This window comes from Erinaceus europaeus, chromosome 2, assembly GCF_950295315.1.
Source record: "Erinaceus europaeus chromosome 2, mEriEur2.1, whole genome shotgun sequence".
NCBI lineage: Eukaryota > Metazoa > Chordata > Mammalia > Eulipotyphla > Erinaceidae > Erinaceus > Erinaceus europaeus.
In genome coordinates, this window is record NC_080163.1 from 162,368,657 (window position 1) to 162,386,032 (window position 17,376).

The following is a 17,376-nucleotide window of genomic DNA, read 5'->3' on the forward strand; positions in this document are numbered from 1 at the left end:
TTGTGTATATATACCACAGCTTTCTCAGCCACTCATCTGTTGTTGGGCACCTGGGTTGCTTCCAGGTTTTAGCTATTATGAATTGTGCTGCTATGAACATAGGAGTACACACCTCTTTTTGGTTGGGTGTTATGGAGTCTTTGGGGTATAACCCCAGGAGAGGAATTACTGGATCATATGGAAGGTCCATGTCTAGCCTTCTGAGAGTTTTCCAGACTGCTCTCCACAGAGGCTGTACCAATTTACATTCCCACCAGCAATGTAAAAGGGTTCCTCTGTCCCCACATCCTCTCCAGCATTTGTTGCTGCTGTCCTTTTTGATGTATGCCATTCTTACAGGAGTGAGGTGGTATCTTAGTGTTGTCTTAATTTGCATTTCTCTGACAATCAGTGACCTAGAGCAGTTTTTCATATGTTTGTTAGCCTTTTGGATCTCCTCTGAGGTGAATGTTTTGTTCATATCCTCTGCCCATTTTTGGATGCGGTCATTTGCTTTTTTGGTGCTAAGTTTGCTGAGCTTTTTATATTTTGGTGATTAGTTTCTTGTCTGATGTCTGGCATGTGAAGATCTTCTCCCATTCTGTGAGGGGTCTTTCTGTTTGTTTAATAGTTTCTTTGGATGTGCAGAAGCTTTTCAATTTGATGTAGTCCCATTGGTTTGTTTCTGCTTTAGTCTTCCTTGCAACTGGGTTTGATTCATCAAAGATGTCCTTGAGGTGTAGATGGGAAAGTGTTTTACCAATGTTTTCCTCTAAGTATTTGATTGTTTCTGGTCTGACATCTAGGTCTTTGATCCATTTGGAGTTGATTTTTGTTTCTGGTGAGATAAAGTGGTTCAATTTCATTCTTCTGCATGTTTCAACCCAGTTTTCCCAGCACCATTTATTGAAGAGAGCCTCCTTCTTCCATTTAATCCTTTGGGCACCCTTATCAAAGATTAGATGCCCATAGGTGTTGGGATTTACTTCTGGGCTTTCAATTCTGTTCCACTGGTCTGTGTGCCTATTTTTGTTCCAGTACCATGCTGTTTTGATGATGATGGCTTTATAATATAGTTTAAAGTCTGGGAGTGTGATGCCTCCATTTCTGTTTCTTTTCCTTAATATGGTTTTGGCAATTCTAGGCGTTTTCAGGTTCCAGATAAATGATTGTAGTGTTTGTTCTATTCTCTTAATGAAGCTTGGTGGAACTTTGATGGGTATTGCATTAAATTTGTATATGGCTCTGGGGAGAATATTCATTTTGATGATATTTATTCTTCCAATCCATGAGCATGGGATATCTTTCCATTTCTTGGTATCAGTTTCTATTTCCTTGAGTAGCGACTCATAGTTTTCAGCATACAAGTCTTTCACTTCTTTGGTCAACTTTATTCCTAGGTATTTGATTGATTTTGCTGAAACAGTAAATGGGAGTGATTTCTGGATGTCTTCTTCTTCAGATTTAGTGTTTGCATAAAGAAATGCCACTGATTTTTGTACATTGATTTTGTAGCCTGATACCTTGCTATATTGCCTAACAACTTCCAGTAATTTTCTACTGGATTCTTTAGGTCTTTCTATGTATACTATCATATCTTCTGCAAATAGTGAGAGCTTGACTTCTTCCCTTCCAATCTGTATCCCTTTGATTTCTTTCTCTTGCCTGATTGCTATGGCAAGAACTTCCAATACTATGTTGAAGAATAACGGTGACAGTGAACAGCCCTGTCTAGTCCCCGATCTGAGGGGGAATGCTTTCAGCTTCTGTCCATTGAGTATGATGTTGGCTATAGGTTTGCTATATATAGACTCCACTATCTTGAGGAATTTCCTATCTATTCCCATTTTTGTAGCATTTTGAGCATGAAGGGGTGTTGGATTTTGTCAAAGGCTTTCTCTGCATCTATTGAGATAATCATGTGGTTTTTGGCTTTGCTTTTATTGATGTGGTGAATGACATTGATTGACTTATGGATGTTGAACCAGCCTTGCATTCCTGGGATGAATCCCACGTGGTCATGATGAACAATCTTTTTGATGTGTTGCTGTATCCGGTTGGCCAAGATCTTGTTTAATATTTTGGCATCTATGTTCATCAGAGATATTGGTCTGTAGTTTTCCTTTTTTGTTCTGTCCCTATCAGCTTTTGGTATCACGGTGATGTTGGCTTCATAAAAGGTGAAGGGAGTATTCCTGTTTCTTCAATCTTATGGAATAGCTTAAGAAGTATGGGTATTAACTATTTCCTGAAAGTTTTGTAGAATTCGTTTGTGAAGCCATCTGGTCCAGGACTTTTGTTGTTGGGGAGATTCTTAATAACAGTTTCAATTTCTTTGTCTGTGATTGGTGCATTTAGATTTTGTAGTTCTTCTTGGTTCAGTTTTGGAAGTGCATAGGTTTCTAGGAATTGCTCCATTTCTTCCAGATTCTCTAGCTTGGTGGCATATAGTTCTTTATAGAAGTTTCGCAGGATTCTCTGGATTTCTGTGGTGTCAGTTGTGATATCTCCTCCATCGTTTACAATTCTACTAATTTGAGTCTTCTCTCTTTTTTGTTTGGTGAGCCTTGCTAGGGGTTTGTCAATTTTGTTTAATCTTTCAAAGAACCAACATTTGGCTTCACTGACCTTTTGTATGGTTCTTTTATTTTCGATGTTGTTTATTTCTGCTCGAACTTTAGTGATTTCTGTCCTTCTGGTTGCTTTAGGGTTCCTTTGTTCCTCTTCCTCTAAGTCCTTGAGGTGTGCAGTAATGTTGTTCATTTGGGCTTCTTCTTGGTGTTTAATATGTGATTGTATGGCTATAAGTTTCCATCTCAGTACTGCTTTAGCTGTGTCCCAAATATTTTGATAGGTTGTGTCTTCATTTTCATTAGTTTCCAGGAACATTTGAATTTTCTGTTTGAGTGAGTCTCTGACCCAGTGGTTCTTAAGGAGCATGTTGTTTAGTTTCCAAATTCTGTGTCTTTTAATAATTTTCTGTTTGTTGTTAAATGTTAGTTTTACTCCACTGTGATCTGAGAAGATACTTGGGATGATTTCAATGCTCTTGAATTTATTGATGCTGTCTTTGTGGCCTAACATGTGGTCTATCCTTGAGTATGTGTTATGTGGATTTGAAAAGAAGGTGTATTCCAGTTTTTTGGGGTGGAGGAGTCTGAAAAAGTCCAAGAGGTCTAGTCTGTCAATCTCTTCATTCAATTCTCTTGTATCTTTATTGGTTCTCTGCTTTGTTGATCTGTCTAAGTGTGAGAGTGGGGTATAGAAGTCCCCCACTATTATTGTATTACTATTAATGTATTTTTGAAATTCTTTCAGTAGATGCTTAATGTATTTAGATGGTCCCTCGTTGGGTGCATAGATGTTAATAATTGTTAAGTCTTCTTGGCTGATTGATCCTCTAATCATTATGTAATGTCCTTGTCTATCTTTTATTACTTTATTTAATTTAAAATCTATCGTGTCTGAGATGAGAATGGCTGTTCCTGCCCTTTTTTGTGGACCGTTAGCCTGTATGATAGTTTTCCATCCTTTCACTTTAAGTCTGTGTTTATCTTGTTGTGACAGATGGGATTCTTGCAAGCAGCATATGGTTGGGTTATGTTTTCTGATTCATGCCCCCACCCTGTGCCTTTTGATGGGTGAGTTTAAGCCATTTATTGATATTTATTGATATTATGGATTTAATGTATTGTGGTGCCATTGTTCTAAAAAAAGTTTGTTTACTCTGATATATTGCAAGTATTATAGTGATGTTCTTGTTTATAAGAGGTCTTTTAGTACCTCTTTCAGGGCCGGCTTGGTGATGGTTGCCTCCTTTAACTGTTGTTTATCTAAGAAGGTTTTGGTCCCTCCATCTAGCTTGAATGAAAGTCTAGCAGGATATATTATCCTTGGTTGAAACCCTTTTTTATTCAGGGCTCGATAGATATCTTGCCACTCCCTTCTGGCTTTTAGAGTTTGAGTGGAGAAGTCTGCAGATAATCTTATGGGTTTTCCCTTCTGTGTGACTTTTTGTTTCTCTCTTGCAGCCTTTAGGATCCTTTCTTTATCCTTACTTCTTCTCATTGTGACTATGATGTGTCTTGGTGTCTTCAGGTCTGGGTTGATTCTGTTTGGTACTCTCTGGGCCTCTTGCACCTTGATATCCTTTCTGTTATTCAGGTCTGGGAAATTTTCTTGTATTATTTCCTCTAGAATGTTTGCTTCCCCTTCCTCTCTTTCTTCCTCTGGCAGGCCAATTATACGAATGTTACTTCTTTTGAGATCATCCCATATGTCTCTGTTGTTGTTTTCAGTGTCTCTCAATCTCTTTTTAAGCTCTTTCACCTCTTTCTTCGTTTTCTCTAACTCATCCTCTGTCTGACTAATTCCGTTTTCTGCTTCTGTTAGTCTGCTTTCCCTTGCCTCAGCTTCTTTCTTCATTACAGCTATTTCAGCTTTCAGTTCTCTAATTGCCTCAAGATAATCAGTATTTTCTTTGGAGGTCTCAACTGTTGTTTCCCTAATACTGCCATTCCTTTCCTCCAATGTTGTTTTTATTTCTGTGATTAATAAGTTTATTATTACTTGCATACTTTTCTTATCTATGGTTACTTATGGCTGATTTGTAGTTTCTTTTGGGCTCTTGTCTTCATTCATTGGAGTGGCAGTTTTATTTGTTTTTGATCTACCCATTTTTTTAATTTATGTGTTTCTCTTTTTTTATGCTCTGTTGTTACTCAGTTGTTGTGTCTTGAGTACAAGTAACACTGTACTAAATACCTTTATGACAATTGCACTCACCAACCTCCAGAATTACAGTAGCAACTGAACTAAGTATTGAAGTAGTTTAATCATTACCAGTTAGCCAAACAATTTCTCCAGTCCGTGAAAAAATAGTAACCAAATCCCAGGGAAGAAAGAGAAAAGAAAGAGAGGATAGCAAGAATAGACAGTTATGCAAATCTACTATCCACTGTATATTCTAGGGGTAACAAGAGGGGAAAGGGAACTAGAGCAGAGATACACACATAGAGAGTCCACTCCGATTCAGATTTCTTCCCCAAAGTAATTCACAAATTCAGAAAGGCAAAGAAGAAAGAAGTGTATAACAAGATTAAAAGAGAGAGAGAGAGAAGAGAGAGAAAAGGGAGAATATAATAAAAAGAGTTGTAATTAAACAGCAGTGCAAGGAACTTCCCAAATGTGTATCAGTGAATTCAAAAAAAACACCCTGTTTGGTGGTATGGGGTATCCTGCTAGGAGCTGGTCCCCAGGGACTGCTTATGGGGGGGGCAGGAAGGATGTATGCTTGAAAATTAAAAGGAAGAAAAAAGAATTTTTCCCCTACTCTAATTCTTAACCCAAATTAAGTTATAGTCACCTCTTTGTCACTGCTATGTCCCCTTATTGGCTGGCCTGCTAAAGGCAGAAAATCCTATTGTTTCCAGGGAATGTGTTTGGAGCTCAGCGGCTAGCAGCTTCGCTGTCTGCCATCTTCCAGGTACCCCCCCCCTCCAGACTTTTTTAAAGGATTTCTCGAAAATGAAAACTAGCTCCAAGTCCTTTGATCCAATGAGAGCTATACTCAAGAAGTCTTTGGATCCGCCCTCAGGGTCGCGGTGGCCCCTGGAGACTCCCAATAGAAAGCCCCCGAGCTAAAGTGCTCTCTCCGGGTCCTCTGCCAGCCGCCCAGCAGCACTCTGCAACCGGCAGAGGAGCCACCTTCCCGGGCGGAGGACAATGCCCGGCGCACTCGCCTTGCCCGGTGCCGCCTTGTAAGTCTGGAGCAGCCCGCCCGCTAGTCCGTGCCACCTTTACTCTAATTCTTAACCCAAATTAAATTATAATCACTCTTTGGTGTCACCCCTTATTGACTGGCCTGCTAAAGGCAGAAAATCCTACCATTTCCAGAAGATGTGATCAGAGCACACGCTGTTAACAGCTTCTCAGTCTGCCATCTTCCCCAGTAAATAGATCTTAACAAGTCCTATCACAAAAGAAAAAATGGTAACTATATAATGTGATAGCGGTATCACTGTGATGATAATCATGGTATAATGTGTAAATTCATCAAACCAATGTACATACTTTGAATGTAAACAGTGTTATATGTCAAATACATTTCAGTTAAAAATGTTACTCCAACCACCATATAGTGGGATGGTTGCTTCTAACTGAACTGAAAAAATTAAGATGGAAATTTTTTAGATTCAGGGATTTAAGGGCTGAGTTGAAGTCCTGGTCAGAATGACAGAAGAGGAGGTTCAGTGATAAATTGTAGGACTTAAGTCATGGTCATCAAAACAGAAAGCTTTGATGGGAAGCCTAGAAAAAAGTCTTACTTCTTGCAACTGCAAGTCCCACCTCAAAAGCAGTAGCAAAAACCCATAACTTAAATGTATGAGTTGCAGAAATAATTAGGTTTGATTCTCACACTCACCAAGTGTCATATAAAATTATCAAGATAATAATAGACAGGAAAGGAGTGAACCCATAGACTTCAAATAGTGGTATCTATGTGGATTCAGACAATGCTTAGGATCCTAACTAAACTTTGGGGTTTTTTAATTTTATTAATGATTTAATATTGATTTACAAAATTATGAGACAACGGGTATAATTTCATACCATTCACACCACAAGAGTTCTGTGTTTCCCTTCCCTCCACTGAAAACTGCAATAGTTCTCCCTAGGTCACAGAAATGGGTTGACTATTATTTCTATAAATATATATATATATATATATATATATATATATATATATATATATATATATATATTTGCCTATTTTTTCTATTGCCCTGCCTTCTCTTTATTTCTAAGTCACACCTACACATATAACTACTTCCAAATGTCCTTCCTTTTTTCCTTTCCTCTCTCCAGGTCCTGAAGGAGTTGGAGATCAGAGCCCTCCAATCACCTTACCCTAATATCTCTTCCCCTCTATGAAGGTATAGACCAGAATCCTTAATGGGGTGAAGAAGATGGGAGTTCTGGCTTCTTTAATTGCTTCTCTAAAGGACATGGTCATTGGCAAACTTCTGGTTTTTATGAATCTAAATTATGTTATCCTGTCCTGTTCCTAGAAGAGAAATTTCCCTTTGCTTGAAGATTTTGAAACATTTTCACCTAATGTTCTTCAAAGATGCGCCTATTTTCCTCAAGACTCAGTTAACCATTATGGCACCATAAATGCCTATAATACTTACCAGCCTAAAGTAACAAAAAAACTTTTATCATCTCTTAGCATTTCTGTGAGCACTTTAGGCAGGGAATTCAGGTTCAACATCTCTAATAAATTTGCAGTCAAGATTACAGTTAAGGATCAACCAATGAAGAGGTGGACTGTGGGAAAGTACATCTACCTTCAAGATAGTGTGTTCTTTTTTTTCCTCCAGTTATTTCTGGAGCTCAGGGCCTACACAATGACTCCACCATTCCCAGTGACCATTTGGTTTATTTATTTATCTATTTATGATAGAGGCAGAGAGAAACTTAAAAGGAAGGAAAGATAGAGGGAGAGAGTAAAAGAGACACCTGCAGCACTGTTTCGTTGCTCATGAACTTTCCCTCCCTTCAGGCGGGGACTGGATGATTGAGCCTGATTCCTTGCAAATGGTAACATGTGTGCTCTACCAGGTTACCACTGCCTGGCCTGGCCCTCCAAAACTTTTTTTTTCTTTTCTGATACAAAGGGATAAGGAGAGAGAGAGAGAGAAAGAGAGATCTCCACTCCATTACTCATGAAATTCACACACACACACAAACACACACACACATTTGGGGAGGCAGGGTCTTAAACTTAGGCCCTTGTACATGGTAATGTGTGTGTTCTATCCATTGCATCATCACCTGGACCTGATAGTGTATTCTTTTTTTATAAGCTGTTTTTTATTAATATTAATGATCAAAGGTGGGAAATGCACATGGTGAACAACAGGTTTATTCACTTAGTGTGTTCTCTTGGCTAGAAGGTTGGTGTCAACTACTGGAAAAATCCCACAGTTCCTGATCACACTGTCCTCTCCACACGACTACTTGAGTGTCTTCACAGTATGGTAACTGGCTTTCTATGAGTGAGGGAAGAGGGCAATCAAGGCACAGCCTCAGTCCTTAGTCCAGGTAATGGACATCCATCAATCAGATGTCCTTGATGAAAATGTACTGCTAAAAAAAAATGAAGAAATGGAAGCTTTTCAGATTTTATCCTTCAGAAATTTCATTAGGACTATTTATTTAGTGTCCATAATCTGGGTCCAAGGGGTACCCTAAAGTCATGCAAAAGCAGAGCCCCTCAGGAAAGGAAAGACATGTTGAAGGAGAGGACTGCTCTGAGGAAGGAATGATGACAAAAATTGTAGGCGAATATGCATCCCAGGATATTTCACAGTGAAGAAAGTTTTGGACCCTCAAGCATGAAGCCTTGAGTTCAATCCCCATCATCACATGTGCCAGATTAATGCTTTCGTTCTACCTCCTTCTCGTTTTCTTTTTTTTTTCTTTTCTAGAAGATATAGCTTTATTTATGTATATATATATATTTATTTATAAAAAGGAAACATTGACAAACCATAGGATAAGAGGGGTACGACTCCACACAATTCCCACCACCAGAACTCTGTATCCCATCTCCTCCCCTGATAGCTTTCCTATTCTTTAACCCTCTGAGAGTATGGACCCAAGGTCACTGTGGGATGCAGAAGGTGGAAGGTCTGGCTTATATAATTGCTTCCCCACTGAGCATGGGCATTGACATATCGATCCATACTCCCAGCCTGCCTCTTTTTCCCTATCAACAAATAAAAATAAATCAGAAGCTGAAGAAATTTTCCACTACAAACCCTGTCTTGAAAGAATGACTGAGAGGAGTACTACAAGAAAAGAAGCAGCAAAGCAATTCCACTTTCTAATGAGATGATCACATTAGAATAGAACCAGGAATACAAAAAAAAAAAAACAACAAGGGAAAGAAACAGACACAGAAATGGAAGAGTAAAATAGACAGAATGGCACACTCCAAAGTTGGTGAACCAAGACCTACTTGAAAAAAACACTGTTGTGGACATTGTAAGTTAGACACAATATTCATGACAATCACAAAATATAGCACAAACACAGATAGAAAACATATAGATTAGGCAAGACCATTAAAGAAAACCATCCACATAAAGTAACAAACAGAAATCAACAGGAAAAGAGTCAATAAGAACATAAAACAACCTCAAATAAAAATCAGAATGGCAAACCACATTTAGCAATAATCACCTTAAATGTAAATGGCATAAATTCACCAATGAAAAGATGCAGAGTGATTGAATGGATTGAAAAACAAGACCCATTTATTATGAGTCTCCAAGAAACACACATCCAAAAGAAAGACAAACAGCAAGCCAGTGATGCAAACAAAGTTTCATATTCTAATATAAGATAAATTAGAATTTCAAGCAAAAAAGATTAAAAGAAACAGACATGGACACTACATGTTAGTCAGAGGATCAATCCAACTGGAAGACATAACCATCATATACATATATACAATACATATTATATATATATATATATATATATATCATCAAACTCAGCAACAAAAAACAAATGGCCCCATCCAAAAATGAGAAGAGGATATGAACAGAATAGTCACCAAACAAGAGATCCAGAAAGCCATCAGACATATGAACAAATGCTACAAGTCATTGATTGTCAGAGAAATGCAAATAAAGACAACAATGAGATACCACTTCACTCCTGTGAAAATGTCACACATCAGAAAAGGTAGCAACAACAAATTATGGAGAGGTTGTGGGGACAAAGGAACCCTCCTGTACTGATAGTGGGAATATAAATTGGTTCAATCCCTATGGAGAGCTGTCTGGAGAACTGTCAGGAGCTTAGAAATTAAATATTTTAACCTAATTCAACTAAGTTCAAAAGGACCCTGCAATTCTTCTCCTGGGGATATACCCTAAAGAACCAAAAATACCCATCCAAAAAGACTTGTGAATACCTTTGTTCATAGCAGCACAATTCATAATATCCCAGACCTGAAGCAACCCAGGTTTCCAACAACCGACAAGTGGTTGAGTAAGTTATGGTCTATATACACAATGGAATACTACTCAGCTATTAAAAGTGTTAATTTTACTTTCTTCACCTCATCTTGGATGGAGCTTGAAGGAATCATGTTAAGTGAGATAAGTCAGAAAGAGAACAATCAATTTGGGATGATCTCACTCATAGACAGAAGTTGAATAGTACTAACTACCATGATGCAAACCTGACTTCCTTAGGCATATGACCTCATCAATTTGTCCTGGAACCCCACCTCCTCAGAGCCCTACGCCACTAGGGAAAGGTAGAGACAGGCCTGGGGTGTGTATCATCCTGTCAATGCCCATGTCCAGTAAAGAAGCAATTACAGAAGTCAGACCTCACACCTTCTACACCCATAGAGATCTTTGGTCCATACTCCTAGAGGAATAAAGAGCAGGGAACCTTCCAATAGAGGGAATGGGATATGGCACTCTGGTGGTGGGAATTGTATAAATTGTACCTCTTTTGCCCCACAATATTGCCATTACTAAGTCAATAATGATGATGATGATGATGATGAAATTGAAAAATAAGAAAACACAAAGAACTTAGACTGAGTTTAGTGTATTGTACCAAATTAAAAGACTCTGGGGTCGGAAATGATTTCAGGTCCTGGAACATGATGGCAGAGGAGAACCTAAAGGGAGTTGAATTTTAATGTGAAAAACTGAGAAATGTTATACACGTAAAAACTACTATATTTTACTGTTGACTGTAAACCATTAATCCTTCAGTAAAGAAAAAAACTGATATATAACTCCAGGTTATGGGGTTAGGGCCCAAAAGAGCAATTAAAATTAAACTACTAATTTAACAGTTTGTTAAAATAGAGGTTTAATAGAAATTGAGTGGACTTACAAATTTTTTTTAAGTATCTTTTCTAACTATAAGGCAGTAGGGTTAAAAATCAACCACAGGGGTCTGGGCAGTAGTGCAGCGGGTTAAGTACACATGGTTAAAGCACAAGGACCAGCATAAGGATCCCGGTTCGAGCCCCCGGCTCCCCACCGTCATGGGAGTCACTTCACAGGCAGTGATGCAGGTCTGCAGGTGTCCATCTTTCTCTCCCCCTCTCTGTCTTCCCCTCCTCTCACCATTATTCTCTGTCCTATCCAACAACAACAACATCAATAACAACAAAAATAAAAAAAAAAAGGGCAACAAAAGGGAAAATAAATAAATAAACCACAAAAAGAAACAAAGAAATACACCCAAACTATGGGGACTGAATAATACACTTCTGAATAGCAGCTGGGTCACTGAATAAATCAAAAGAGAAATTAAAAATTACTTGGAGAGCAATTAAAATGTAGAAACCAACTACCAGGCCCTGTGAGATGTGGCAAAAGTTGTCCTAAGAGAAGAATTTATAACAATACAGGCTCATACTAACAAACAGTGTAGATCCCAAATAAGCTACCTAAAATCACAACTGAATCAACTAGAAAAGGAGCAACAAAGAGACCCAGAAGTCAGCAGGGGGAAAGCAATAGTCAAAATCAGAACAGATATTGATGAAATAGAATCCAGGGAGTTGGGCAGTAGCACAGCAGGTTAAGTGCAGGTGGCACAAAGAGCAAGGACCCACATAAGGATCCTGGTTCAAGCCCCCAGCTCCCCACCTGCAGAGGAGTAGATTCACAAGTGTGAAGCAGGTCTACAGGTGTCTATCTTTCTCTCCCCCTCTCTGTATTCCACTCCTCTCTCCATTTCTCTCTGTCCAACAACAATGACATCAATAACAATAATAATAATGACTACAACAACAATAAACAACAAGGGCAACAAAAGGGAATAAATATTTTTTTAAAGTTTTAAAAAGGAAGATAATCCAAAATATTAATGAAACCAAGAGTTGGTTCTCTGAAAGAATAAACAAAATAAATAAGCCTACTACTTGGTTTCATTAATCACTAGTATAGAAATTGAATCAGTAAATCAAAAATCACCCCAAGGTCCACATTATGATATATAACAAATTCTGTAATAAATTTTGTAAGACTTTCAAAGAAGAACTAGCACCAATTCTCCCCAAAACTATTCCATAAAATTGAAGAAGGGCAAACACTATCAAACACAATCTATGAGGTGAACATTGCTTTGATCCCCAAAGCAGGAAGGAACTCTACCAGAAAAGAAAACTATAGACCTATATTCCTGACGAACAAAGATGCAAAAATACTGAACAAGATCTTGGCAAATCAAATCCAACAACATATTAAGATAACAATTCACCAAGACCGGGAGTCAGGCAGTAGCACAGTGGGTTAAGCAAGTGCACGTGGCGCAAAGTGCAAGGACCAGCAGAAGGATCCCGGTTAGAGAGCCCGGCTCCCCACCTGCAGGAAAGTCACTTCACAAGCAGTGAAGCAGGTCTGCAGGTGTCTATCTTTCTCTCACCCTCTCTGTCTTCCCCTCCTCTCTCTATTTCTCTCTGTCTTATCCAACAACAATGACATCAATAACAACAATAATAACTGCAACAATAAAACAACAAGAGTAATAAAAGGGAATAAATAATATTAAAACATCTTTAAAAAAAATTCACCAAGACCAAGCTGGAACCATACCTTGGAAAAAGAATGGTTCAACATCTGCAAATAAATCAGTGCAATTCATCATCTCAACAAAAATAAAGATAAAAATCACATGGTCTTATCAACTGATGACAAAAAAGGCATTTAACAAGATACAACATTTATTTATGATAAAGGCCCTCCAGAAATTGGGACTAGAATACTGCTAGTAGGAATGTAAACTGGTGCAACCACTATGGAAAAGAATATGGAGAATCCTTAAACAAATGCAAATGGAAATACTTTATGATCCAGCAAACCCACTCCTAGGCATTTATCCAATAATAATAATAATAATTTGAAGGGATATATGTAGCCCCATGTTCATAGCTTCATTATTCACAACAGCCAAAATATGAAAGCAACCAAAATGCCTTTCAACAGATGACTGGGACATATACTCAATATTGTGTCCTTAAGGATAAAATGGATGGAATTGGAGAAGATTATATTTAGTGAGGCAAAGGAAAACTACAGGATGGTTTCACTTATATAACAAATTTAGAGAACAGAACGTGAAAACAAGCAAAGAAAAAATCAACCCATATTCAAGACTATGAAAATTATAGTGGTTATCTAGTGGGGTGGAAATAGGGGTAACATAGACCCTCAGTGGTGGGAAAAGTGTGATATTATAATCCTATTAATTTATAACCTCATAAACCACTATTAGTTCGTCAGGGGAGGACAAATTTAATACTTCAAGTTTTCTAACTGCCTAGACCATAGCTCTGAGTATACATATTTTCTTTAGCCTACGCATTCAATGTTTCAGATTCTGACACTGGGCTTAAGTTGTTCAAGGAGCTCTAAAATATATTTGGATATGTAGTTTCTTAAATATCTAAGTTACCTACAATTTTAGGTCAGATAAACCAAAACCATTTGGCCCTATCAGTATCTAAGATATGGTGATTTCCAGACACCCTAAAGGGCACAAAGCATAGTGAGGGCAAGTATGTTACTGTAGAGCCTAACCATTGGATTTTCATAGAAAAAAAAAAACTAACCTGGCAATAATAATAATTAATTATTGCTACTTCAAACTCTTTCTAAGACTACAAGAAACTTTTCCCATTTTCTCTAATATCCTCATTTCTCCTAGTCCTGGAACCTCTAAAACTATGCCCATACTTCTTGATGTTTTTTCTATTTAGTTCCTTACTGCCATATTGCCTCTGTTGACCTCAACCAAATCAATGCTACTAGTGCTGCCATCCTACATTATGTAACAACAGAAGACTTTACAGACTATAGCCAAAGATGTCAACCTCCAAATTCCTCAAATCTTGTGAGATCTATCCTAACATGTGGGACTACCTAGTTTCACGGTAGATGGCACATCATCTAATCAAGTTATAGATACTAGATACAGGCTATGATTTAGGGTAGTGGGTTCAGGTGTACATGTATCCATAAGCAAGGGGCAATTGTATAACTCAAAGTAAAGGTGCTCAATAGACCTCCATGATTAAACTTAGACCACTAAGCCTGGAATCCTAGTAGAAGTATCTAAAGAAGGCATCATAAATTCTATAACTGATTAGACTTAGACCAAATTATCTTTGCAATATAGCAGAAAGGTCCAAAGAAGACAGACCCCAAAAATCTAATTCTGGTTGGGAACAACAAATAATACTTAATGGTTAAACAACTGGGAGAAAGTCTAAGGTTGTCAGATAAAGAGAGGACTACAAGAGTTGGATAAGGGCAAGAGACTGGCTAACTTAACTATGGCCTTGACATCTACCACCCCCACCACCCCTACCCTGCCACCCTCCACACACAAACACACCTACATTTCCTAGTCTTTCTTAGAATCAGAAATGGTCATATAGCTACATCCTGATGGATGAAAGAGAAACAGAAATGTATTTTGAACTTCCAGGAGTCTACTTAAAAGAGAATATCTGAGGCTGGGGATACAGCATAATGATTATGCAAAAGACCTGCATACCTAAGGCTCTGAAATCCCAGGTTCAACCCTCAGCACCACCACAAGCAAAAGCTGAGCAGTGCTTTGGTGTCTCAACATCTCTTGCTCTGACTGTTTCTTTTTCATTGGTAAATACATAACTTTTTTTAATGAGAAATAATGTTTGTACTCAAGACTAGTGTGCTCTGCCATCTCTCCACACCCCTCAAGTACATGAAAAGGTATTCACTATCACTTATTATCAATGAAATGCAAAATGCAAATCAAAACCACAATGAGATTACCTCAAACCTTCTAGAATGGCTAAAGTCAAAAAAAAAAAAAAAGAAAGAAAGAAAGAAAGAAAGAAAGAAAGAAAGAAAAAAAGAAACAAAGAAAGAAACAATAATGGTAATGAGCATGTAGAGAAAAGGAAATATTTGCGCACTGTTGCTGGGGAAAAAATTGGTGCTGTCACTATAGAAAACAACTTAGCGTTTCCTCAAAACCTTAAAGATAGTGATACAGCATGACTTAGTAGTTCTATTTCTCTGAGTATTTATCCAAAGAAAACAGAAACAGTAACTCAAAAAGACACTCCATATTCACTGCTGCATAATTTACAACAGTGAGCATATACAAACAATTTAGGTGTCCATCTGTGGATGAATGGATAAAGAAAATGGACTGGGTACTTATAAACACACATTCATACAGACAGTGAAATACTATTCAGTCATAAAATAACAAACTCTCACTGTCACAACACCAATGGAACATGCCAAATGAAATAAGTTAGAGAAAGATAAATACCATATGATTACATTATATGTGGAATAATTAAAAAAACAGAAAACCAGGATAAAATACATAAAAGGGATCAAAAGATACCAACTTCCAGTTATAAAACAAGTCTTAGAGATATAATGGACAAGGCGGTTTATGGAGTAGCTGCAATCAGACCTTCGCTCTCCCCAATACAACTATTGTTCACAACAAGAGATCAAATTGGACACATAATCTACAGCTGAAAAAAAAAATCCAGAGCCTCAGGTGGGTGCCAGCATGTGTGTGGTCTAAACGAGAGCTCTGGGTGGACTGCACTAGGCATCTACCCATGCCATCCTGGACAGTAACACAGTTATAAGACTCCCCAGAAAAAGATATAATGGAAAGCATAGTGACTATAAAAAGTAATACAATATTGCATGTTTGAGAGTTTCAAAGAGAGTGAATCTTAAAAATTCCCATAACAAGAGAAAAAGTGTTATGGGTGATTACTTTTACTAGATATTTTTGTACTGATCCTTTCACAATGTACACAAATATCAAATCATTGTGTTGTATACATGAAACTAATAGAATATTAAATGTCAGTTACAACCCAATAAAAATCATTAATTTTTCACCTTCAAGCTTTGCTGGGATTCATGTCTACAAGATGTCAGTGCTCCAGGTGGAGTCTCTCTCTCTCCCTCACCCTCTCCTTCTTTCCCTTTTTCAGACAGAGGGTGAAAGACAGAGGAAGAGACAGGTAGAGAGGTGAAGCAAGGAAGCTTCCTCTTTGCATGCTGCCCCCATGTGGTGGTGGTTGGGGTGGAGTGGGGGGACTTACCTGGATCACAGAAGATGGTGAAGTGTGCTCTCTGATCAAATGAGCTAGCTTACTCTAATTAATTTTTTAATTGGGAAATTGTGCAGATGCAGTCACATCTGCCATGTTGTCCCCTCAGGCTATTGCTAGTTCCCACAAGAGTTCGGACATTCTCAGAGCGCCTGTTCTGCCATGTTGTGCCCTCAGGGCATTGTCAATTCCCGGAGATAGTTGGAATGCTTTGGTTACTCCTCCCCCTTCTCATTCTCATAAAAGCCCTTCTTCTTCTGCCCCTCATTCTCTTGCCAGCTTTTCACTTCTGTGATTAGTCGCAGGGAAGGTTGCTGCACCAGGCAAGGGGGCCATTTTTGCTACCTCCACGTGGCCCAAACTACTGCTCTCTCACCCAACTCTGAGGTGCCAGAACAAATAAAGGATTGTGTTCCCTTTCTGCTCCAAACCTCCTTTTTCTGGGTCCCACCGCCACCACAAGTGACACCTGCTGAGTGGCCAGGTTGGTGCTCAGTGAGTACAGCCTTGAGTGCTTTAAGCCAAGGGATCAATCCCCAGCACTCTCATTCCCTCCACTTTATCACCTCCTAAGGACTTGACCTGAGGTAGATAGATTCTCTGGTGTCCCTTCCCAGTGCACCCAACTGCAATACGAAGTTAACTGTGCCTACTTCATACTCTTTTGTGAGTTTTTTTTTAATTTATTTCTTTATTGGGGAATTAATGTTTTACATTCAACAGTAAATACAATAGTTTGTACATGCATAACATTCCCCAGTTTCCTATTGAACAATACAACCCCCACTATGTCATTTATCATCCTTCATGGACTTGTATTCTCCCCACCACCCCACCCACCCCGGAGTCTTTTACTTGGGTGCAATATGCCAATTCCATTTCTGGTTTTACTTGTGTTTTCTTTTCTGATCTTGTTTTTCAACTTCGGCCTGAGAGTGAGATCATCCCATATTCATCCTTCTGTTTCTGACTTATTTCACTCAATATGATTTTTTCAAGGTCCATCCAAGATCGGCTGAAAACAGTGAAGTCACCATTTTTTTACAACTGAGTAGTATTCCATTGTGTATATATACCACAACTTGCTCAGCCACTCATCTGTTGTTGGACACCTGGGTTGCTTCCAGGTTTTGGCTATTACAAATTGTGCTGCCAAGAACATATGTGTACATGGATCTTTTTGGATGGATGTGTTGGGTTCCTTAGGA